The sequence below is a fragment of the Diceros bicornis genome, chromosome 1 (assembly GCF_020826845.1).
Source record: "Diceros bicornis minor isolate mBicDic1 chromosome 1, mDicBic1.mat.cur, whole genome shotgun sequence".
NCBI classification, from domain to species: Eukaryota; Metazoa; Chordata; class Mammalia; order Perissodactyla; family Rhinocerotidae; genus Diceros; species Diceros bicornis.
Genome location: NC_080740.1, coordinates 66,758,646 through 66,784,391, shown reverse-complemented (window position 1 = coordinate 66,784,391; position 25,746 = coordinate 66,758,646). Strand labels below are relative to the sequence as shown.

At 47.3% G+C, this 25,746-nt stretch overlaps 1 long non-coding RNA gene across 1 annotated transcript in view; it reads right to left on the bottom strand.

The window, feature by feature from the left end:
- LOC131407818 (uncharacterized) overlaps positions 1-2,176 on the bottom strand; it is a 37,187-nt gene extending 35,011 nt beyond the window's left edge. The window contains exons 1-2 of the long non-coding RNA XR_009220680.1: positions 2,017-2,176; positions 178-288 (exon numbers count right to left, since the gene is read on the bottom strand). This is a non-coding gene — a long non-coding RNA (uncharacterized LOC131407818). The remainder of the gene's footprint in view (positions 1-177; positions 289-2,016) is intronic.
- Positions 2,177-25,746: the final 23,570 nt, after the last annotated feature.

Sequence of the window (25,746 nt, the reverse complement as noted above, 5' to 3'; positions counted from 1 at the left end):
AGGCTCTGTGTCTCAGGGCGGCCTCTTCCCACCCACCTCCCGCCCCCTCTGTGCCCTGGCTGCCACTTCCCACTCAGCCAGCTCCATTTGCAATCACTGTTTAGACCATTCTGTCAAGTTTCAAGAAATCATTCACTCATTCATCTGTTCTTGCTTCATTCATTCAAAAATACTTACTGAGCAACTAATACACTCCAGGCGCTGTGCTAAGTCATAGGAATACCTTGGTGGACAAGATCCATGCAGTCCCTGCCCTCCCGGAGCTTCCAGTCCAGTCAGAGACAGTGGCTAAACACAAAATGATTTTAACGTGTATTTCAATAACAACTGTGCTAAAGCCTAGAAAATGGAAGCACATGGCGTGATGAGAACACACCTGGCCAGGCCAGGCTTCCCTGAGGAAAGGGCTGTTATGCTGAGACCTGCAGGATGAGCAGGTTCAGAGGTGAGGGAAGGGCATTTGAGGAGGAGGAAGTCACACATGCAAAGGCCTGAGAGGTCAACCTGGCTCACATGTGTTGTGGGGACCAGCAGGTGCTGGGATCATGGCAGTGGACAGGGCACAATGACAGCTCTCTAGGGAAACATTTTGGGGACTTTTGCCACTAGCTTTGTGGCCTCCCTTGCCCTTTCTCTTAGAGTCCCGCATCTGAAATGCAATGCTCCCTGTAGGGGCTCAGGGTATGGGATCTGGAGGCAGACTGATGTAAACCATCAAACCTGAGCTCCATGACCCACTATGTGTGTGCAAATGGACAACTTAATCTCTTTGTGCCGCATTTCTTCCACTTGTAAAATGGGTGTGAAACAATAACATGTGAGGATTTAATGAGGTAATCCACATAAAGTTACGTAAAGTCCTGATCAAAATGCTTCAGCAGTGCTCAGATCATGGTAGCCAGTGTTGTTGTTATTAATGTTATTAGAGGCACCACGGGGCCTGACCCTGGCGGTGCAGTCTCTATAGAGTCAAATATGGAGTTAACACAGAGCCAGGGAGGGTCTTTCAGCTGCTGAATTCCTGTAGACAAAAGTCCAGGCAATGACTCCATTGAAATGACATTCTTTGAATCCATCAAGTGTGTTTTAGGAGGGGACTCACATTTTGTCAGTGACACAGGCCGGAGAGTAGAGGACAGCTAAGACCCAGGAGGGTTCCTTAGATGACAGGTGGGTGCTGCCGGTTGACATCAGCCCACCGCCAACCCTGCCTCCCCCTCCAAAGCTGGACTCCTGTCCAAAGGATTCCAACGAAGCTGTCAGTAATGAGAGCCCCATGAAGTCCTCTCTGGGCTGAGGAGTCACGGGTTCTGCCTTCCCAGAAAAGCACCTTTGCTGCAGTGGGAGTCTGCCTTTGGACTGATAAAGGCTCGCCGTGTCCAGTTATGGGTAGGAATATTGCAAGGGGGTGAAGCTATTTTTTGCCACATGCTCTATCTCTCCAGCAGGCACAGTGACATTGCTGGGGATCCAAACAGCCCCAGCCATAGAAGGTCATGAGCTGAAGGCCAGAAGGCCTGGATCTCAGAGAGCTGGGCTGGGGGTGGGGGGATTATTTGCATCACCCATTGGGGGGTCCTAGGACCTCTAGCTGTCATCCTTCCATTCTCTGGCCCAGCCCCAACCCACTGTCCACAAGACCCCTGTTGAACCGATTGCCCCAGCCCAGAGTCTGGTGGCAACTGTTTATTTTTAGCCTATGATTCCCCGAGAATGCGGGTGGGCCCCTGTGGAGCAGGAGGAGGGTGGAGGGAGGAGGAAGAGAAACTTCAGGGCCTGGAGGGCCAGGGAGGACACAGCCCAGCCCAAGCCATTAGCTCAGCCCTATGACAGCCTCCTTCAGGGACAGGCCCAAGCCCTCTCTCTTCTTGGCCCAGCCCAGCTCAGGACCAGATTGGACTCACGTCCTCGTGTTCCCCTTTTCTTCTTCCCTGAAGGCCCTAGAGACCCGTGGGCTTTCCGTTCCTCTTTCTAGCCACCCCCATGCTCTTGGTCCTGTGGGGTTCTTGTACTCACCCACAGTGGGTATGAGACAGGATTCCTCAACTCCCCTCTTCCTCCTGCCTCTGAAGAGATAGATGTCCCAGGCCCATCTCTTTGGACCTGCCTAGCACCAGAGTAGGCACTTAATAAATATGTATAGACTGAAGGATAGATTTCACTGCTCCTCCCTCTAGGCAAATGGCCTGAATAGTGAAAGAACCAATAAGGGGAAGTTCTAGGGGGTTAGAAACTTACAAAACCCTTAAGTCATTGTCCCTGGTTGCTAGTTCCTGTCTCTTTTCTCAGAAGTTCGCTGGAGCCCCCAGGCCTCATCTTTGCTTCCTTGATCCAGAGGGAAACGCATCTACCCCTTCCTCCTCCACAATTCTACCTCAGCCTTCACTTGACTCTTCCCTCCAGGATACCCAGGCCCTGCCCCACAGCCCTCGGGAGAGTCTGGCCGAGCTGGCTCCAGTCCCAGCTCCAGCACGTACTAGCCGTGTGACCCAGGGCAAGACGCCCTGCCCCCTGCAAGAGGTTGTAAAGCTCTCTTGTGGGGCTGTGGTGAGGCTAACAAGAGTGCGTGTAAAATGGCTGGCACACAGTAGGTGCTTAGTAAATGGTTGCTGTGGTTCTATTATCATTAAATAAATGGTGCAGAGACAAGAATTCTTTTTTAACATCTTCTTTCACGCTATACCTGATCATTCTTCATATTTATAGAGTACTTTAATATTTTATGACACACTTTCACATCCATTAGCTCATCGGATGGCCACACAACCCCTTTAGAAGGGCCAGGTCATTATTACATGATTATTATTCCCATTACACAGATAAAGATTGTCATGCTCCAGAAAACATAGACGGGTCTTGCTTGCTGTTGGGTCGTCAGCACCTGACTCGCGGCCTGGCACACAGTAGGTGCTCAAAACAAAACAGAACAAAACCCTTTAAAAGGAGTGGCCTATAGGATGTAATTGTAGCTGCCCCTTAGCCTTTCCTCATCTGTAAAATGAGGATTAATGCTGCAGAACAGACACAGGAAATTCAAATTCTAGAACTCAGCTCCACAGCAAGGCTTGGGCTTTTTAACCAGCAGAAGGGAGTGAGGCCTGTGTATCAAGCCCTCTCCCCTTCTTCCTGGAGGAGAGATCAACTCGTAGTCTCAGGACAGTAACTGGGAAGTGCCTCTAATAGGGAAATGGTTGTAGCTCATTCCCGGAAGATCCCCAGACCAGATCCTCAACATCCTCGCATCCTAGGACTTTGGTTTCTCCCGCTGGAGGCTGAGTTTTCAAGAGGAGATGGGCCTGTGTGCGTGTAGCCGTGGGAAGCAAATCCCAGAGGAAGTGGGAAGGGTTCCGGAGTAGAAATTAAAATTTCTTCTAATATCGACACCATGGGGAAAAGATTCTACTGCATTTGGAGGAGATTGAGCGGGGTGGATGAAAACGTAAGGGAAAATTAAAATATGTGCAATCCCTTTTTAGGTCAAAAATCATTTTATTAATTTAGAGACAGAAAAATGTATTATGTATAAGTTGATTTTGCTGCAAATTATCACAATCAGTATGTTACATTTCAAAGTATAATCCTTGTTGTCAGGCAATAATTACAAATCTGTGGTTTACTTTTAATTTATTGATTTTTTGAAAAACCAATGGAGCGATAACTGTTACATTTTCGGGAATCTCTTCAGTTTGCCTGTTCGGGAGAAGCAGAAGTCACCCACACTTGACTTCAATAAAGCCTCTAAAGTTATGGGAGCTTAGGGTTTATAAAGAGAGACCACATGTCTTTAAGAAAGTTGCCAAGACTGTGTAGGAGGAAAAACCTCAACTCACGGATGACAACACTTGTCTCTTGGAATCTATCTTATCATTGTAGGTACATTTTATTTTCTAGTGACTGTAAATCACATTTTTTTCCTCAGGATAATTTAAAATGCTTTTGGAATCTTGCAATTGGGCTCACTATATCAAAGAAAGGGAAATTAATTATTAAAGGCGATGTTTATGGAGCCTCTACTATGAGGTAGCCTCTGTTCTAAGGGCTTTACATGCATCCATTTATTTAATCCTTATAACAGCCCCATGACGCAGGTACTATTTTATGGATGAGAAAACCAAAGTTCAGGGAAGTGAAGTGACTTGCCTAAGGTCCCATGGCTACCAAGTGGCAGAACCAGGATTTGACCCCAGGTTGACAGCGAAGTAGTGGACGGTTTGGTATGAAAGTAAGGCTCCTGTCAGCCCTCTTCATCTAGTCTAGTCACCTCCTCAGAGTGAACTAGGACAAACTGCTCTCTTCCAGCCTCATCATTCCACAGAAGCACACGGAACCCTCTTCTTCCTAGATCTTGCCGCAAGGGGAACACCTTTGTGACTTAGGTAGCTGATGAAAGCACACCAACGCTCGTAAAATATGGCTTTAGATTTTGAATTCAGAGCAATTTTCAATTCTTTAAACTTTCTTTTTAAAAAGATTCTTTCTTGGGCTGGCCCCGTGGCTTAGTGGTTAAGTGCGCACGCTCTGCTGCTGGCGGCCCAGGTTCAGATCCCGCGCACCGACGCACCGCTTCTCCGGCCATGCTGAGGCCACGTCCCACATACAGCAACTAGAAGGATGTGCAGCTATGATATACAACTATTTCCTGGGGCTTTGGGGGAAAATAAATAAATAAATAAATAAATAAATAAAGTAGACCTTTAAAAGAAAATCTTTAAAAAAAAAAGATTCTTTCTTTAATTCGTTTTATAGATGATGAGGTCACAAGGCAAGAAAAAGCCAATTTCTAATTCCCTCCCAACTCCAGGTTTCTCAGTCCTGCTCTAACTAGCCTTTCTGGAACCTTGTGAGGAAGCAGAAAAATAAGATCACATTTCTGGCTCTTCCCACGCACATGGTGGTTCAACACTTACTTATGGAGCGCTAGCCAGTGGAAGGCGTTGGGAATTCAGGTGAGCACAGGGCTCTGTCCTCATTCAGCTTACCCTCTTGTCGGTGACGTCTGACAGTAAACTAGGAAACAAAGCGATGGGTTCCATTATAGTGACTGTAAGTGCTCTAAAGGAAATCCCTATTTTTGGGTCTGGCAATGCCAGTGCCCAGTCAAGCTTCTGGCCAGCGGGGCCCGGGGAGTTGGTGTGAGCACGCCCACCACCATCAAGACTGAAAGTTTCTAAGAGGAAGCCCCCAGGCCAGGGGGACACGGAGTGCTCAGTCTTGCAACAGCGGCAATTCCCCAGCTGCAGAGGGGCCACTTCCCCTTGGTGACCCATGCACGGGTCACCCTGCCCTCAGTGCCCGAGGACTGTACTCAGACGACACTAGTGGCAGCTTCACGGTCAAAATCTCCCTATGGCTTGATTTTTAGACATCACCTCGGGAGAGCAAAGTCTACCTAGTAGATTTCAGTGTTTGGAAAACTTATCTTAAATATTTTATCTTCGGAAAGATTTGTTTTTCAGGCTTAATTTTTTTGAGGAGCCAGAAAGTTCCCAGAATACAATGACACTCATCTCACCCCACAGCTCTAACTCCCACCTTCACAGCCGAGACCCAGGGGAAGGGTCAGGGTGGAGACCGCCTCCTGTGAGCCCGACACAAGGACGGTCCCAAGACCTCACTGGTCTGCAACTGAGTCCTGCAGCCCATTTCCCCTCCATGATGTCAACCGGTCCTCATGACACCTGGGAGGAAGAGGACAGAGGTTCTCATCTCCACTCTCAGAACAGAGTGGGTCATTGGCTGAGCGGTGCTTACACGCGGTTGCACGACTCCAAATCCAGTGCTCCCTTTGCCCTCACAGTGTTTCCCGACCTTCAAGGCCTCCCTCTGACTTCTGCCATATCTCGAGACCACCTGTACCAAAGTTAATATATTTTGAAAGGTGGCCTATTTCTTTTTCCCTTAGCTTAAATGCCTTTGTTTAAAAACGAAACTTGGTATCACTGCCCTAATTGGAAATCTGGTTTCACTTACCATAAACGGAAGGCGGCTGTACAAATACATGCAAGGAAATGAGATCAAATCCCGGCTAGACGCCGGCGCCTGCTGAAGGCTCTGAGGCCAAGGCCGGCCTCTCTTTGTGAAAAAGGGAAGGTAGCAAGTGTCAGAGGTGTTAAAGACAGGCTAGCTCCCAACCGAGGCTTTCTCCTGGAAGGACTGAGAGAGAATTGAGAGGGATGAACTTTCTCCCTCTGTGCATGCCCGCTCTGTCATGCCTATCTTGGTCACCGCCCACCGGTAGCGCTGGTCTCGCCCTTGGGAAAACCTGTGGGGTGGCACTGCTTTTTGGAGAAGAGAGGCAACTCCCTTGCCCTGGCAGTTCCCCCAAGCACCAGCCCCAGAGCCACCCTGACCTGGCTTGGAGGCCATTGTTTGCAAGTCCTCTTGTCTCTGCCTCCTAGCTCTGAGTCCTCAGGCTCTATCCCTGCCCACTCACGTCCTAGCACAGGGTCTCTCCTCTAAACCCCCCACTGCCCTAGCCAGGCATCCATCAATGTTCCACTGTATTGCTGCAACCCCCTCCTAACACTCCCTCTGCTTCCCATTTCCCCTCTTCAATCTGTCCTCCACGCCCAGCCCAGGTCCCTTTCTAAAGCCTAGATCTGATCATGCTGCTTCACTGCTAAAAACTCCCCCACGTCTCCCACTGTCCTCAGGAGCATGTTCTTCCTCCCTCTTGGATCTATGAGGTCCTGCCCATCCTGCCCACACATGTCCCCGGCCTCCTTCCTCACCAGTCCCCAGCTCTAGGATCTTACCATGTTGGACTTCTTCATTTCCTTACCAAACTCTCCCTTGATTTAGGAATTTCATAAACAATGTTCTCTCTGCTTGAAGCACTGCTTCTCGCCGTCACCCACACATTCTTCCTGTCTCAGCTTAAATGTCACTCTCTCCTGGCAGCATCTCCTGGTCTCCCTTGAAGCAGCCCCCCTGCTCTGATGACCTTATGTATCTCCCATTTCTCACACCTGTTGGAATCACCTCTGTCCATGTGTCTGTCTAGAACAGTGCCTAGCACAGGGCCAGAACTCTGTGGAGCCATAGAAATACTTGCTGTTTGGATGGAGGGTGACTAATTCCCCATATCTATCAATCTCCATTCCCACTTTCTACCTGCCCTGCCCTTTGTCTTCACCTCATTAAATTCTGCCTCTCCCAGCCTTGATGTTCCAGGTCAATTCCCACCTCCCCCATGAAGCCACCCCTGATCACTCCAGGCCAGAAAGAATTCACCTTCCATAGAACTCCTATAGCATCTGTTCATTTGTTGAATGAGTGAATGGGACATTTTATAAATGGAGCAGAGTGAGGAAACGTCATTTAAAACTCAAACTCACTGTAATGACTTCTGTTTTCTAAGAGGGAAGGCATAATTTCTATTAGTGGAAAAATAAATCTTTACTTTATTTCCTTAGAGAGGCTGGTGGGAGAAGAGAGACAGGCTGAAACGACAAATCCTCTCTGGGTTTGCTTTGCAGTAAAGGTGAGATCCTAAGAAGAAGGCCTTTTTCAAAAAAATTACTTGGTTTTGGGGGAATAAATAATAGTCGTACATGGTACAAAATTCAAAATGTGGATGGTGTTTCCTTAGAGAATGTGCCACGTGAATGAAACTTTGAATTTGTGCAAGGAGATAGGTGTAAGTGGAGAAGCCATTGCTCCGAATGATACAGGGAGGGAAACTGCATTTCTGGGGGATCCCCCAGGGGTGGAAAAGTGAACTCTAAGAGCGAGGGGGCCAAGCATCTGAATGGAGTTCTAGGGTCTGTGAGGGGGGTGGCCAGGGAGGAGGTCTCGGGGCTGGTCAGGATCTAAGTCACCATTGCTTGTCTTATTGACCACGCCAAGCCATTGATAAAGTTGGCTGCATTCAAGCCCCTGGAGGGAGGGTTTTGGGGCCAAACAAGGAAAGATAGCTCCAGGTGCCCTGGAATGAAAACAGCCTGAGGGAGAGCAGGACACGGGGAGAACAGAGGCCTCTGGGAACTTGGGGAAACCTTGGGAGGACATGAGGCTTCCCACAGAGGAGGGCTAGGGCTCCAGCCAATTTTATTTAACCTTAAAAGACATTTGACCTCAGCTAACATTGGAATTACAAGGAGCCTTACTTTATATCATTATCTTTTTTGTTTATTGACACTGCATTCCTGACTAGACTATAGGCTCTCTGAGGCCAGGGTCTGGTCTCATTTCTTCTTGTTCCATAACCCCTGACCCTGCCGATAACAGTGGGTTCATTGCTGGATCCATTTTGTGGCAGCCTGCAACATGCTCACTGAGAGAGGATTATGACTGAATGATTCATATTGACCCCCTCCAAACGCATGTGTGCGTGCACGCATGCACGCGCACACACACACACACACAGCACTTGGAAACAGCTCAGGGGAGAGCAAAGGCACTGTCTGGGCTGCTCGGAGCCCTGGATCCTAGCCTGGCCCCCACAACCAATGTGCCACTCTGGGCAGCCTTGGGGCAAAGCCCTTGACTAATTCAGCTTTTGTTGCCCACACCCTTCAATCAACACCTCAAGGAACCACAAAGCAATCTTTATGGCTGTCATTCTGTCTGTACTGTAGGAACTACAAATAAGGCCGTTTCTAAATCCCAAACTGTTCAGATATGAAGGTTGTAATGGGCAGAGACTGGCATCAGCTGGGATGCTGGGTGAAGCAAGATTACCAGAGTTCTTTGTAACTGCTTACTGTGGCTGTACTGGTCTGGAACCAGCTCCAAGTCAAATATATGTACAAACAGGAGGCTCGAACCCCCCCTCGCAGGCCAGGCCTGGCCGTCTTGCTGCCTCCAGTAGAGAGATAAGGAAGCAAAGACACAGAGAGGTTAACATGGTCATGTGAACGGCAGCAGGGTAGTCAAGAACTAACCCCACCAGGCTAATACCAATTCCTGAGGTCTTAAAGGCTCCAAGTTACTGAATTTCTGCCAAAATGAGGTTTTCATTACCTTCCAGAGAAAAAAATTCTCCAAATGATGCCACCCTTATAGTAACAGTGTGGATGGTTGGGGTTTATGGACAGACTAGCTCGCCACCAGCTTGATACTCTGGATACTTGACACTGTTCAGTTTAAATTTTTGGTTTTAATTATTTGTGAGTGAATCAGGACGTTCATGGCATGCTTTGATGGGTCATTTTGCTGGGCCCAAATTTAAATCACAGCACTGCAAGGCAGGTGTACCAGAAATATTAACAGCCAGTAAGTAAGCCCCGCCTGCTGCCCAATGGCTACATTTCAACATTGTCTTGTTGTTGTCACTTGTCACATACTTGAATTCTCAGGAGGTAATGTAAAAAAAATACTTTCCATCAAATATGGTTCCTTGAAAAATAAGCCAGCTTGTGTTGGTGACGGAAGGGAAGAGTAAGAGAAGTGTAAATTCATATTAGTCCTTAAGCCAGAAAATAGAAGTTCTGGATAAACTGCAGAGTGGAAGACTGGACCCAGTAGGGGCTCAGATCCTAAAAGTGAAAGAGTTCACCTTCTTCTCTAAATGGTAATTTCAAAAAAGCAATTTATAAAACAATTTCAAGCAATCAACAGCAACAACAATAACAATAACAAAAAACAACTCTTTGGTAAGCAACAGAAGAAACTGTAGAGAAGTTGAAAAAGCATTGATCTGCAGCATGAGGATGTAACCCTTGATGGAAATGGGGAGTAAGGCAATTATCCAAGCAAAGATCTCCATACATACAAATATAGGGCTTGCAAAGATCTCAGGCTGTTAGTCTGGAGATGACTGGAAGCCCACTGGGAAGTCTTGCCTCACCCCAGCCACCGGCTCATCCTTCAATTTTACCCCCTCTCCCAGCCCATCCCAATTGGGTTGTCATGGTGGCATGCCATCTAGCGGTCACAATGATTACTGCAAGTGATGGCTTTTTGTTTTGATTTCTTTACACCCTCCTTCATTCATTTATTCATTCAGTGAATTGTTATTGTGTGCCTGATGCGGAGAATATAATAGAGAACAATGTAGACATAGTCTTTCCTTCAGGAACCTCAGAGTCTAGTGAGAGAATGAGACACAAAATACAGTATGAGGCTAGGATCGTGATATATTACAGGGAGCTAACAGAGCTCTGAGGAGGGGGCACCTAAGCCAGATTTGGTGGTCAGGGAAGACTTCCCAGAGGAAGAGCCATCAATGCTGGGACCTTAAGGATGAGTAGAAAGTCATTAAGCAAAGGAGGGGAAGGGAAGAGACAGCATTCCAGGCAGAGGGAACAGCATGTCTAAAGGCCAGGTGTCAAGAGAGCACAACAGCTCATGCTGGGCTGTAAGCTTCGTTAAGAACTTTGAATTTTATTCTTGGGGGCAGTGAGAGCCATTTCTTTTCAGGGAAAAATGAAGAAAGCCTATAGAATTTGAATTTCCCCAAGGCCCAGGTTTATATCTCTTCCTTTTAAAGTCCATACCCTCACAACCCACCCCCTGAAGAATGGCACAATATTATTCTTTAATTTTTTGTTTTCTTCCCAGGCATGAGCTGCTTGTCCCACAGACCCTTGATCTCTGTTTTCCTTTTGTCAGCAAAGAAGTTCGTCTTGCATCGTAATCATTCCTAAGCCAGGGCAGAGATTCAGCTCCTGCAAGAATAGGCCTGGGAATGCCAAACTCCTTTCTGGGACCAAAGTCCTTGATGGAGAGACAATGGCTCCTCTCAAGGTGAGGCCCTGGAGACCTCGAGCATCAGCATCTTTGGGGGCATTTGTTAAAAGGCAGCTTCCCAGATCCCCTCCCAGGCCCGCTCAGTCCTCACTCAGTGTAGGTGGCCCTGGAATGGGCACCAGTGCCCCAGGTGACCCTGCAGCTCACTCAGGCAAGAAGCCCAGGTGCGGTGGTCAAGAGCACAGACCCTGGGGGCCGTTCCCTCCACGGCCAGTCCGGGCCCTGCCTCGACCTGCACGTGGCTCAGCTGTTTGACCGTAGGCCAGTTACTTCATCTCCCCAAGTCGCTGCTTCCTCTTCTTGACAATGAGAATAATAATCATAAAACCTACCCTAGAGGGTTATGGAGAGGGGTAGATGATGTTATGCAGGTAACACACTTGGCACAGAGCTCGGCATATAGGAAGTGCTCAGTAAAGGTGAAAGAACAAAAACGGGTGTGTCTTGGACCCCATTTCAGTCATAAATGGGCACGGGGCTAAACGGCCGCAGGCTTGGATAATCAGGGGCTGGAATCTAGGATTAAACACACCCTGAGAGGCGGAGACGAGGCCTAGGTGCCTGAGAGGGGCCTGAGAGCCAGTAGGCCAAACAAGCAGACTGCCTGGCAGCTGGGAAAGGGTGAGAGAGGGTCCCAGCGCACAGCAGAGAGGGTGGAAATGAAATGTTCAGAGAATCTGATAGGAAGCTTGGTTCCGCCAACTCTGGGTGGCAATGGATTCTTGCCACTACAAACCATCCAAAGCAAAAAAAAATTTTTGGTTCATTTAACTACAAAGGCCAGGGGTAGTTAAATCCAGTTTAAAAAACATCATCAGAAACCAGTCTCTTGGGCCGGCTCCGTGGCTTAGCGGTTAAGTGCGCGCACTCTGATGCTGGCGGCCCAAGGTTCGGATCCCGGGCGCGCCCCAAGGCACCACTTCTCTGTCCAACCCGAGGCCGAGTCCCACATACAGCAACTAGAAGGATGTGAACCTATGACATACAACTATCTACTGGGGCTTTGGGGGAAAAAAATGAATAAATAAAATCTTTAAAAAAAAAAAAAAGAAACCAGTCTCCAGTTCTCGGCTTTACTTTCTTTCTGTCTTAGCATTGTTCTCAGGCAGGCTTGCTCTTCGTCCTGGAGAAAGTCAACCAGCAGCTCTGGGTATACCTCTGCAGGCAGCAACTCCAGCAGAGAGACAGCACGTCTTCTGCATTAGCTGCAGCCAAAATCCTGAGGCTGACATTCATAGGTTTGGCTTGGGTCACACCCCCATCTCTGAACCAATCACTGTGACCAGGGAAATGGAATGTTCTGATTGGCCAGGCCTGTATCATGTATGCAGTCTGGAATCCAAACCGCATGGACTGAGCATCAAGAGTTCCCTGAATAAAATAGGGGCCTCGTTTCTGGAAGAACGGATGAGGACAAGTACAAGAGGGGTTCTCAGTTTGTCCGTGTGTGAGACACCCTTGTGGTCAGCTGTCCCTGGAGCCAAAATACTTGGGCACCTGAGCATCCATGTAGCTCTGCTGCAGCCACCACAGGGCTGGGGATTCTTGCTGCCCTGGACAGCAGGTGGGTGGAGTCCTCCTCAAGGAGATAATGATATCCCAGAGGGTTTGCACAAGCCCGTAGCTAGATTCTCCTAGTGTCCTTCAAGACAGGCTGTAAAGGACAAAAAATCGGGGTCTTAACGGGGGAGGAGAATGGGAAGATGCTAAAATGCCTCCAGCTCGCAGGAAGGCTGGAACTCCTCACCCCAGGTGCCCACAGACCCTGGAAGCTGGCAGCCTTGGGTGGAGGAGGCATTAAGGATGACGTCCCCGGGCTGGCCCCGTGGCTTAGCGTTTAAGTGCGCGTGCTCCGCTACTGGCGGCCCAGGTTCAGATCCTGGGTGCGCACCGACGCATCGCTTGTCCGACCATGCTGAGGCCACATCCCACGTACAGCAACTGGAAGGATGTGCAGCTATGACATACAACTATCTACTGGGGCTTTGGGGGAAAAAAAAAAGGAGGAGGATTGGCAATAGATGCTAGCTCAGAGCCGGTCTTCCGCAGCAAAAAGAGGAGGATCAGCATGGATGTTAGCTCAGGGCTGATCTTCCTCACCAAAAAAAAAAAGGATGACGTCCCCGCTCAGCTGCTATCGCCCTTCCCCCTCCCTTCTTCCCAGGCCATCCCACCCCTGCCCCAGCACCCTCTGAACTATGCAGTCCTCCTCTGAGCACACTTTCACTATCCAGGCACAGATGGTGGGCTCTTGTATTCATCAATAACTAGGTTAGCGCCTGCAGCGGGCCACGCCCTGTGCCAGGAGCTACAGTGAGTCCCTGCGCATAGCCCACAACCTCATGGAACACACAGCTTTAGAAAGTGTGCATTCTTTATTTTTAACCACACAAGTTATACAAGAAGTGATTCTCCTTGTAAAATATTCCAACAATTTATTTACTACTGAGGCTGCTTGACTCTCCCCAGCCAGCCTCTCCCTCAAAGTAACCTCAGTTATTCATTTGGTGTATAGCTGTTGAAATATTTTTTACATGTGTACATCCTAATATGTTCACATGTAGAAATAGATAGCTTTTGTTGGTTGACATTAAAAAAATGGGTCCAGGGGCCAGCCTGGGGTGGAGTCGTTAAGTGTGCACACTCTGCTGCTGGCGGCCCGGGTTCAGATCCGGGGTGCGCACTGATGCACCGCTTGTCAGGCCATGCTGTGGCGGGTCCCCTATAAAGTGGAGGAGGATGGGCACAGATGTTAGCCCAGGGCCAGTCTTCCTCAGCAAAAAGAGGAGGATTGGCACGGATGTTAGCTCAGGGCTGATCCCCCTCACAAAAGAAAAGGTCCAAAAGAGGACACAGCGAAGTCTCCCTCGGACCCCATCCCCCAGCTGCTCAATGCCCTCCCAGAGCAGCTGGCCAGGGGTCAGCAGTTTCCAGGGCTTCCTTCTAGATAAGCTAGGCCACAAGTCAGCAATCCTTGTCTGTAAAGGGCCAGATCATAAATATTTTAAGCTTTGTGGGCTTATGGTCTCTGTCACAACTAATCAACTCTGCCACTGCGTTGAGAAAGCAGCGATAGACAACCCATAAATGAACGAGCGTGGCTGTGTGCCAATAAAACTTTATTTATGGACACTGAAATGTGAATTTCATATCATTTTCAGTGTAATGAAATATTGTTCTTCTTTTGATTGTTTTTCAACTATTTAAAAATCTAAACACCATTCCTAGCTCGCTAGCTGTACCAAGATGGGCAGCAGACTGGATTAGGCTCATGGACTGTAGTTTGCTGACCCTAGTCTATGTACATAAAAACAAGCATGCATTTGATTTCACTCATATGTGGAAGATAAACAAACTCATGGATAAAGAGAAGAAGATTTTTGTGAGGGGGATCAGCCCTCTTACCAGAGGGGAAGGAGGTGGGAGGGTGGGCGAAAGGGGTAAACGGGCACATATGTACCGTGATGGATAAAAATTGGATTATTGGTGGTGAGCACAATGCAGTCTATACAGAAACTGATAAATAATAATGTACACCTGAAAGTACACCATGTTATAAACCGTTATGACCTCAATAAAATAATTGAAAAAAAACCCCACAACTGTTTTCTGGTACAAGATTCAATCCAGGATCACAGGTTGCATTTAACTGTCGTGTTCCTGTAGTCTCCTTAAATTCGGATCACTTCCTCAGTTTTTCTTGGTTTTTTATGACCTTGATGTTTTTTAAGAGTACCTGTTGTTTTGTAGAATGTCCCTCAATTGGGATTTGCCTGATATTTTCTCATGATTAGATTCAGGTTATGAATTTTTGGCAGAAATATCACAAAAGTGATATTGTGTCTTTCTCGGTGCATCACATCAGGAGGCAGGAAATACCAGTTTGTCCCCATGTTGGTGATGTTAACGTCCACTTGGTTAAGGTGGTGTCCACCAGGTTTCTCCATTGTCAAGTTACTCCTTTTCCCATTACAATTAAAAAGGAATTCGTGGGCGGATCCTTTGATACTATGTACATACAGTGTTCCTCATCACACTTCCATCCACTAGCTGTAGCATTCATTGCTGATTCCTGCCTGAAACAATTATTACAGTTGTCAACTTAAAAAGCAAAAAAAAGGGCCGCAGGGTGGCACAGCAGTTAGGAGTGCGTGCTCCGCTGCAGCGGCCCAGGGTTTGCAGTTTCGGATCCTGGGCGTGCACCCACACACCGCTTGTCAAGCCATGCTGTGGCAGCGTCCCATATAAAGTAGAGGAAGATGGGCACGAGTGTTAGCCCAGGGCTAGTCTTCCTTAGCAGAAACAGGAGGATTGGCTAACAGACGTTAGCTCAGGACTGATCTTCCTCACACACACACAAAAAAAAAACAAGCATGCAATGCATGAACAGTCTTTCTCCTCTTTTTCACCTGAAGGGAGCATGCTATACACATTGATCTGTATTTTGTTGATTTTCTCACTTTGTGGTATGTCTTAGAGATCATGACACATCTGTTCATGCAGAGCTTCCTCATTTTTACCTTTGGCATAATATTACATTTTATTCCATGATTCCAAAATACAGTTAGCATAATTTCCTAACCAGTCACTTAACGATGGGTATTTAGATTATTTCCTTTTGCTATTATAAACTGTTTCATTGAAAAAAAAACTTGTACATCTTTATTTGTGTGTATTTTGAGCTTTATTGAGATATAGTTCACATACCATCCATTTTAAGTGTACAATTCAATGGCTTTTAGTATATTTACAAAACTGTGCACATGGCAGCACGATCAATTTTATTTTATTTTATTTTTATTTGTTGTGAGGAGGACTAGCCCTGAGCTAACATCCGATGCCAATCCTCCCCTTTTTTCTTGAGGAAGAGTGGCCCTGAGCTAACATCCATGCCCACCTTCCTCTACTTTATATGGTACGCCGCCACAGCGTGGCTTACCAAGTGGTGTGTTGGTGCACGCCCGGGATCCGAACCTGCGCACACACTTAACCGCTTGCGCCACCGGGCCAGCTCCAGCACGATCAATTTTAGAACATTGTCATTGCCCCCAAAATAAACTGTACTCTTTAGCTGTCATCCCTCAACCCTCCATATCCCCTCAGCCCTAGGGAACCACTAATCTACTTTCTGTCTCTGTGGATTTCCTATTTTGGATATTTACATAGAATCATAAAATATGTGGTCTTTTGTGACTGGTTTTTTTCACTTAGTATAAAGTTTTCAAGGTTAATCCATGTTGTAGCACATTATTAGTATTTCATTTCTTTTCGTTGCAGAATAATATTCTATTATATGGCTATACCACATTTTATTTACCTATTTATCAGCTCATGGACATTTGGATTGTTTCTGCTTTTTGGCTATGAATAATGCTGCTATGAACATTCGCATGCAAATTTTTGTGTGAACATATGTTTCCACTTCTCTTGGTTATATATCTAGGAGTGGAATTGCTGGGTCATATGGTAATTCTATGTTTAACGGTTTGAGGAACTGCCAGAATGTTTTCCAAAGTGGCTGCACCATTTTATATTCCCACCAGCAATGTATGAGGGTTCCAATTTCTCCACAGCCTCACCAAACTGTGTCATTATCTGTCTTTTTCATGATAGCCATCCCAGTGGGTATGAGGCAGTATTTCACTGTGATCCATGTGTGTTTTTAACCAAATATATTCTTCTGAGATTTTTTTAGTTCATTTCTATATCTTGGTCTTTTTTCCACGTGATTATATGTAGATCTTGGTGCTTGTTAAATGCTGCGTAGTATGCCAGAGCACAGCTGGAGCCCAGTTCAGCCGCTTCCTCTGATGGCTATCTAGGCTGTTTCCAACTTTTTACCAGTACAAACAACACGGCAATGAACATTCTCGTTTTGCCTCCTTGTGCGCAGAGCAAGCATTTCTTGAGGATAGTCTTAGAAGTGGAATTGCTGGATTAAGGATATGCATATTTAAAATTTTTAAAGATATTACAAATTACCCTCTGAAAAAGCTCTAGCAATTTACACTCCACTAATAGTGTAGAAGAGTGCTCATTTCACTACTTGCATGGAAGCCCTGGATATTAACCCTTTCATTGGTGCCAAAAAAGCATCTTGTTTTTATTTACATTTCCCTCATCAATGCGAGGTTGACCACAGAGCAATATCCCAACCCGTGGCTCTCCTCCTCTGGTGCCAGGGCGCTATCCTCTCATCTCTGTGTCTCCATGCCACCAGCACAGAGCTGAGTGCAGCAGCTACTGAGAAATGTTGGAGTCAGGCACTGTGATTTTTGTAGTCCTAGATGATAAAAATATGTTCTGAGACCCTACCAAATTCTCCAGGACCTTAGCTTTCCAAGATTTAGTTGTGAATGTTAGAGCTTCTGTCTGATCTGTGTTGTCTTCTACGCCTTGAAGAAACCAGGAATCCTCGACAGGTCTAGGGAGCAGTTCTTTAGTAACCAGCAGAATGACTTGAACACCTGGGCAGGCTGGAATGCAGGAGTGTTTCAAGACAGGTCCTAGGGTCCTGGGAAGCAGGTTCTTCTGCTGGAAACTTCCTGATAACATCATCCCAACAGAACCGAAAAAAGCTTCAGGGGTCAGCGAGAGCCGTTCCATCATACAGATTAGGAGAATGAGGCCCCAGCTAGGGAAGCGACTTGTACCAGGTCACACAGCCTATCAGGAGTGGAGCTGTGAGTGCAGCCCAGGTTCTGATTCCAGGCCAGTAGTCTTTCCTCAAAACAGGTAGAATCCGAGGATTTGCCTCTAAACCCCTCCCCAAGCTCCTCTACCCCTAAATGGAGACCATGACCTTTCCCAGAAGGCAGCATAGAGCAGGGCTTAAGGGCCCTGGTTTTTGAAGCAGACAGCCCTGGATTCAAATCCCGGCTAAGCCACTGACGTCCAGTTACTTCGCCCTTTGACCTTCATCTTTGACAGTTAATGTCACCTATCTCACAGGAGAATGTCAGATTTAAATGAGCCAAATACATTGCCTGATATACAGTAAACACTCAGTAAACTGTGCCTGTTATTTTTTCTCTCTAGCTCTCCTCCTTTTGGGTGAATCAGCCATGAGGATGTAAAGATTAATTTACCATAGGGTAGGGAATTCCGGGGCAAACTCCACGCATTTGGGTGGGTCGCATGTCCCCCACTTTGTTACTTCATTTGGCTTGGCTTGAGTTGCCACCTCCCAAGTCATTTCTTTAATAAATCGCCGTTCACAGCAGAGGGACTGCCCACATACTTGTTTATCTCTCCCAGGAGGAGCTGAGAACAAGGGTTCCTTTGAGCCCAGTGGTTCTCTCAACCTTGGTGGCCATTAGAATCACTTGAGGGAACATTCAAAGACACCGAGGAGTGGACCCCATCCCTTCCCTTATCCTGATCAAATTGGTTGGGAGTGGGGTCTAGGTCATTTGGGAAGAGGTGCTGAGCTGGCAAGAGGTAAGCCTGGAGCTGCTGGTAACCACTTGCCTTTGTAAGGGAAGAACCTGCCCGAGGATGAAGCCGGCAAAGGAAAGCAGAGGAGATCAAGAGGGATCCAGTCCCAATGACACCCTCTTATCCCCTGGATCCAGCCAGGCCTGACGCTAGACCTAAATGTTTCAGTTATATGAGCCAATAAATTCTCTTTTTTTGCTCAAGTCAGTTTGAGATGGGTTTTTGTCACGCGCAGCTCAAAGAGCACTGACTACGTGGGACACCTGAAGTGCCTTCCCACCCAGAGAGCAGGATTCCAGCGTCTCTCTGGATGCTGCTTCCACCAGGCAAGGATCTTCAAAAAGTCCCCAGAACTGAGCGCAGAACACTTAGAGGTCATTTAGTCCCATCCCCTCCTTGTTTATGTGGGGAGAACTGCAGGCCAAGGAGGGGCGAGGACTTGTCCTGAGTCATGCCTACAACAAGGCCAATGAGATATCAGCCCTTGGCTCTGTCAATAAATACACCCATTCCAGTGTGGTGATAACAGGCAGCAGTGCAGTGCCAAAACGCTGACCACGTCTCCTTCTCAAGGACGCCCACTCGGGGACAGGGGCCCACTCCTTCAGCATGGAAAAGGGCTATGTTGCCTTTTGCTCAGCGTCTCAGTTTCTCTAATTGCAATTGAACAAACACACATGTAAATGTCGTTGGGGTTTTTTTTTGCCGATATACCTCTGAGAATTTAATAGTAATAAAAGTAGATCAACAATTGTGATTCAAAGCACCTAGAATATCATAAAAATACATTCTATAAAAATATCAATAACAAAAAGGTGAAAGATTACATATTAGGTAGAGGAGAATTTGTGTAGCAGAATAAAACACATCACTGAGAGAACTCGGAAAATTGCTTACTCCTCATGGGAAAAGCCAAAGAGAAGAATAATAATGCACTTATTTCATTAGACCAGTCTGTGGAAATGTTCACCTCAAATTAATATAGAAATGAGTCTACACAAGGCAAGAGATTTTGAGATTAAATTTAAGGGCAAATTTAAACGTTGTTGTTTTTAATCATTAATGGAATGTATGGACACGGGAAAAGATTTTTCAGGGGACAAAGATGTGCAAAAAGGGGAAAATGAAACCCTCCAGTAATCTCACCACCCTGCACTAACGCTGACAACATTTGGGGAGCATATCCTTTTGCGTGTGTTTGCTTGTTCTACGAAGATTTACATCAGACAAGGTGAGGATTTGCTCTGGGGGGCCCAAACTATCCTTCTGAGGAAGGAGTTGGGGTGAGTCTTGGAAGTGAGAGAGAGAAAGAGATCTTCATTCTTGGGGGTTGTATCAGACAGGCTTCTTGGTGCAAGCGTCAGAAACTAAAGAGAAGGGGATTGGTTTTGGAAGGCCAGTGGAAGCTTACACAATTGATGAAAGACTAGAAGAGCAGGCTTGGGTCAGCAGGAATTAAGGGAACTCTGAGGGCTGAGAAACAGGAAGTAGAAAAAGTAGTCATTACCTTTAACAGGGACAGAGGTGAGGATGCTATCAATGACCCACACCTGAGATTGCCACAAGGTGAACGGCCAGAAACCATTCCCTTGTCCTTGCCAGAGTCAATGTCCTGGGAAAGAGAATGTTAGATCACGTGTTCCGCACAGATTCACCCAGGTGAGTAGAGAAGGGCTCTGAGACTTCAACTGGAGGAGGCTATAGCAGTGGGAGAATGGAGCCAAGAATTACCTCTGCCCCAAGATAGTCAGGGAGAGGTAATTTCCTTGATGAAGCTGGGGTGCTGTTAGGAGTGGAATGGGTGCTGTATAGCCCCAAATGGAGAGCTACCTGCTAGTGAGCCCAGAGGGAGCAGGCGCCTGGGGCTGCTGCTTCTAGGGACAGTTTGTAGGTGAGTCTGGAAACTGGTCCCAACCCAGCTACCCTAGCACACTGTTGGTATACCTGGGGAACAAAGCAACCGTGTTTGAGTAGTAAAGAGCTGTAACACTGGGTGTCCCTGCCATCTGTCATGGAGTGTGCGTAAGAAATATCTTTTCACTTTCCCAAATCCCTCTGAGAAACACCTGCAGGACCAGCCAAATGGAATGTGCCTTGATCGGTAAAGTGGTTTGTTTAATGGGCAACGACTGCACCTGGGGCTGGGACTACAGTATTGTTGACAGTGTGTTTCCAGGCTCCTGCCAACTGCCTCTCAGCAACCAAGCTGCCCTTTTTTTCTTTTGGTGAGGAAGATTTGCCCTGAGCTAACATCTGCTGCCAATCTTCCTCTTTTTGCTTGAGGATGATTCGCTCTGAGCTCACATCTGTGCCAGTCTTCCTCTATTTTGTGTGTGGGTCGCCACCACAGCATGGCTGATGAGTGGAGCAGGTCACATCTGAGATCCTAACCTTCGAAGTCCAACCACTGAAGCGGAGCGTGCTGAACCCAACCACTAGGCCACCGGGGTGGGCCCCCAAGCTGTCCTTTTTAATGTTTTTTGTTGTTGTTTTTATTTATTTTTCCCCCAAAGCCCCAGTAGATAGTTGTATGTCATAGTTTCACATCCTTCTAGTTGCTGTATGTGGGACGCAGCCTCAGCATGGCTGGAGAAGCGGTGTGTCGGTGCGTGCCCAGGATCCGAACCCGGGCCACCAGCAGCAGAGCGCGCGCGCTTAACCGCTAAGCCACGGGGCCGGCCCCAAGCTGTCCTTTTTGAACAGTGCCCTCATGCGGCAGTCCCAGTAACTGCGCAATACCTAATGATCAGGCTTCCGGGTTTTTCTCCTTCAGGAGATGGGACCTAGAATTGCCCCTTTGGACTAAGGAACTGCCCTGAGAGTTATCCTGGGAAGGAAGACCTTCCAAGTAGGGAAAAAGAATCATTCTCAGAAGAAGTGGGATGGGAACTCAAGTCATTCAATTTTAGTAACAAAAATCATGTGACATAGCATCCTTCTACGTGAAAACTGATTCACCAAGATCCTTTGGGTACTAATCTCCTACTGGCTACAACCCACCCAGCCGTCCTTAAATCTGTCTCACAGTTTTCCATCCTGTATGACTGTGAGGATATCACGCACCTGCTTGCCCACTGCCTTGCTCAAGTTCAGACACACTATGTCACTGTCATTTCCTCGTCAAAGAGAGAATTTAGGGGCTCACTTATTGAAGGGAAGAGAGGAACTAAACCCCTGACCTCCAGTGTCCCTTTTGTTCCTGGGGGTGGTTTGTAGGAGACCCACATTGCACTGGGAGTCGGGAGTCTTGACCCTGCGTCCCAGCTTAGCCATTAACTTGTGTGATCTGGAGCAAGTTGCTGGAGCTCCCTGAGCCCCACATCCCTCCTCAGGTAAATTGCCTCTGCACTGCCCACCTCAGGGCCTGCTCATTGGTTCAAATAAAATTAAGGTTGTAGAAACCTACAAAAGACAGAATAAATAAATTGTCATTAACAATAAGTTAATGTGGGGAGATTTTCTGCTGCAATATTGGCTTTTCTGCGTCTGCAGAGTTGAGGAACTAGGAAATAGGGTTCTGGTGCAGAAAAACAGCTGTTAAGTGATCTTTCTGTATGTGTGCGCATGTAGGTGTGCGTGCGTGTGTCTGCATCTCTCTCTGACTCCATGTTTCTCTCTGTGTCCCTCTGTCTCTCTGTCTCTTCTTTTGCCCCACTGCTCTGTATCTCTCTGTCTCCCCCCTTCCCTGCTCTTCCTCCACGTTTTCCCAGTCTCAGCCAGGCCAGAGCCGAAGTGTTTTCACAAACGGCAGCTCAAGACTCTTTTAGACCAGGTCTGCCGTCCCCTAATGGCTGTGCTTGGCAAGATCAGACCAAGTCAAGACAGCCTCTGGGTTTTTCTGGGGCTCTGGCTCCAGGTTTGGAAGGCAGAGCATCTCAGTCTCTTGCAAGTTGCAGTCTCAAGCAACTCTTGCAAGTCTCTTGTGAAAACGGGACCTCAGTGGCAGATCAGGGCAGAGAGGCCCCAGGGGGTGGTGGGGAGAGGGAGTCTTCCAGCACTTGGTGACTGATGGCTTCAGGCCAAGGTAGACAGCACTGAAGCCCCCAGATCTGCCCTGCTTCCTGCCTACCGATGGCCTCTGCCAGCTGTCTTGCCAGTGCAGCCTCTGGGGCTTAATCCATATGTGCCTCAGTTTCTTTTTCTATAAAATGGGAATATCGATCGTTATTATGGGTTGTTTTGAGGATTAAATGAGTTACTATCTGTAAAGCACCAGGACCAATGTCTGCACACCAGATTATGTAAAGGAACAAATGAGATCATGGAATAATTAAGCATGTATCTCGTGTTTTGGATTTATTAGAAGTAAAATCAGAAGGCATGGTGGCTTTGTCCCTGGGGCTGTCCTGGGCAACATTTTTTTTTGTCGGACACTCGAATGAAGTCCTCCGATGTAAGACGGTGGAATGCACAGAGGGTGTGCCAGGGGACAGCAGTAGCTGGGGAAGGACAGAATCTGATTCCCAGTTTAGGAAAGTGGAAGCAGTTCTCCCAAGGTGAGAGAGGGTTTGGAAGAGTTGAGGTGACCAGGGAGACATGACATCGTAGCAGCTTGTATGACGTCCATTTAAACACAGAACATAATGTGCTGCCACCAAAGTGAATGCAATCTCGGGCTGCATTAATAGAAGTAGTTCTTATAGAAAGAGGAAGGTGATGTCCTTCCCTCTACTCTGGTCAGCCTATGTCCTATTCTGGGCAATTTAAGAGGGATGTGGACACGTTTGGTGGTATCCCCAGATCTTCTCATCAATTGCACTGGGTCTCTCCCCTCCCTCATTATCCCTGACCGTCAGGAGCTGTTGAGAAATGCCAGTAGCTCCTGCCTTCCAAACATTCTCAGTTACGCAGAACTCGCAGAATTCACCCAACTCTCCTCTGGTGAAAGCATGCCTGGAGCATGAGTCCTGCTGTAGGTCAAGAATTCTGCTTTATCAGTAGCTACAAAAACATTACCCTGATCCCAGGGGCAAAGTTTAGCCCGTTTGGCAACTCCTCGTATCACCTGGTCTCAGGAGATCCTGTGTCTGGGTGGTCTCAGAGACTAGGTGGCCCATCTCAAAGTCTTCAAGGCCCCCTGCCACCTTTCTGCAGCCTAATTTCCCAAGCTGATCTCCCATTACTCCTCTTTATACGTATACAACTCAGCCAAAGAAGAACACAGTTCAGCTTTTTCAAAAGCACATGCTATATTAGTTGTTTTTGATTGCAAGGGGCAGAATGTTAACTCCGACTGGGTTGACCAAGAAAGGAAAATTTATTGGCTCATGTGACTGAGATGTACAGGGTTGTCTGGCATCAGGCCCAGTTGGATCCAGCACCTTAGGGTCTCTGTGTCTTGATCCCTTGGCTCTGTGTTAACTTCATTCTCAGACTAGCTTTCTCCTAGGAAGCTGCAAAATGGTTGTTGAAAGCTCCAGACTCAAATCTTGCGGCTCATCAACCCTAGTAGAAATAGAATCTCTCTCCTGCAAGAGTTTGAGCCCAAGGCCCAGGAATTGACAATCATAGAACAGACTAAGTTTATCGTCCTTCTCAAATCAAGTCTTGTGGCAAAAGGCATTGAACACGGTGATTGAACAGGCCCAAGGCACATGCCCCAGGATGCAGGGGAAGAGACCCCATAAGAGTTGAGGCTACCATGAGGGTCAGTGTTGCTAACAGCACATGGCTTGAGAGTGGGAAAGGGTGGGTCCCTAAGGCACAAGGTTCATTCTGTAATTAGATGCAGGGAAAGTGGGTGATGGGCAGACCACAGCATATGCCCACCACCATGCATGCTGTATCAGTCCTCCCAGCAACCCGGTGAACTGGTATCAGTCCAACCGAGAACAAAGGAAGTAAAGCCAGGAAGGGCACCTCTGGATGTTGAAGGGAAAGTCCCGCAATTCTTCAGGATGCCTTACTGGCTATGGGAGAGGACTGGAAGAAAAGACGAGGGAGCCATGAAGAGGATTTTGAACTTTGAAAGTTGACCTTCCTGCAAGGATCATGCCTAATGAAAAGAGAGATGCCTCTGGAACCTGGGCCCAGAATCAGGGAGGGAGACCCAGGGAGCAGGAGAGGAATCATGCGCAGACACTACCCAACACCCTTTGTTCCCTTCCTTCCTTCTTGAAGAGCCCTGCACTGTTCAGGTGTCCACTCAGCCCAGCCTCAGGGTGAATCGTGATTGGTCCAAGCCCATCACAATACTCACACCCCTCTTGCCAACCACTGGACTAGGTGTAAACATGTGATGTGATTCTGACCAATAATATGCAGGGGGCTTTTCAGAACCATTTTCTTCACTGATAAAAAGAAACACACAAGAAGAAACAGACCATCCTCCTATGCTGGACGTTGTCATGTCTGGAAGTGCAGCAGCCACCTTGTAACCAAGAAGAGAGCCAGCCTGAGGGCCAGTTGACACTCAAGGAGGATAGAGCAGAAAAATGGAAAGAATCTGAGCCCTTGGTTATGATGCTAACCCACTGAATTAACCAACCCTGAAGCCATCCTACTTCAGGACTTCTTAGAAAGTATTGTAATAAATTTCCCTTATTGTCTAGGCCAATCACATTGGAGTTTTCTCTCCAAGGGTCTCAAATAGGCTTTGCTTATTGAGAGGGTCCCTGAAGAGAGAGGACGTTGTCAACACCAGGTGTTGAGGCTCTAGGCAAACCGCATGGCCATTCTGGGAAGTGTAGAATGATGGAAAGAGGATGACCTTCAGAGTCATAATCCTAGATCCATCACTTACTAGCTGTGTGCCCTTGAACACATTAATTCACCTCTCTAGACCTCGGTGTTTTCATCTGTAAAACGGGAAGAATAACCTGTGCTTCATCAAGTTGTCGTGAGGATTGAGACCATGTACAGAGTCCTGACATACAGTTATAACGGTCATTCATGGAAGGGTCACTTTTATCCGTACATCAGGATCAGGATCTCAATGATGACCAAACAATGATTTACAAAGTGGTGACATTTTATCAGAATTTCCTCAGAAGCTTTTTGAAAAATCCAGATTCCTGGACTCCATCCATGGAGATCATGATTCAATAGATCTGAGATAGAGGTCTAGGTATTAGTCAGAATTCTCTCTGAGTTGCAAGTAGCAGAAACTCAACTCAAACTGGCTGAAGCAAAAAAAATAAATAGCAATTTATTGGCTCCTGTAACAGAATAGCCCAAGGGGATAAACTTCAGACCTGGCTGGATCGAGGTGCTCATAACATGTCACAAGGTGTGTCTGTCTATCTCTCTCTCTCTCTCATCCCTTGTCATGGTTTGCCTCTGTGTTGGCTTCATTCTGAACCAGCAGTTCCAAGCTGACAGCTCCAGCCTAGGACCTCCAAGAAAAGAGAGCATGTCTTCCTCTACAGCTCTGCCAAAATCCTGGGGCTGCTGCTCCAGCCTAGCTTTGGCCCTGGGCTGATCACTCTGTCTGTTATTGGCCAGGACTGGGGAACATGCTTGCCCCTGGAGACTGAGTGAGCGGGGTTTCCATCCAAACCACATGGGTTGTGTTCGGGCCAGGGATGGCTCTCTAAGGTAACACAGGGGCTATCCTCAGGGGAAGAGGAAATGGGTGCTGAGCAGGCAAACACACTACAGGGCTTAGAATCCGTATTT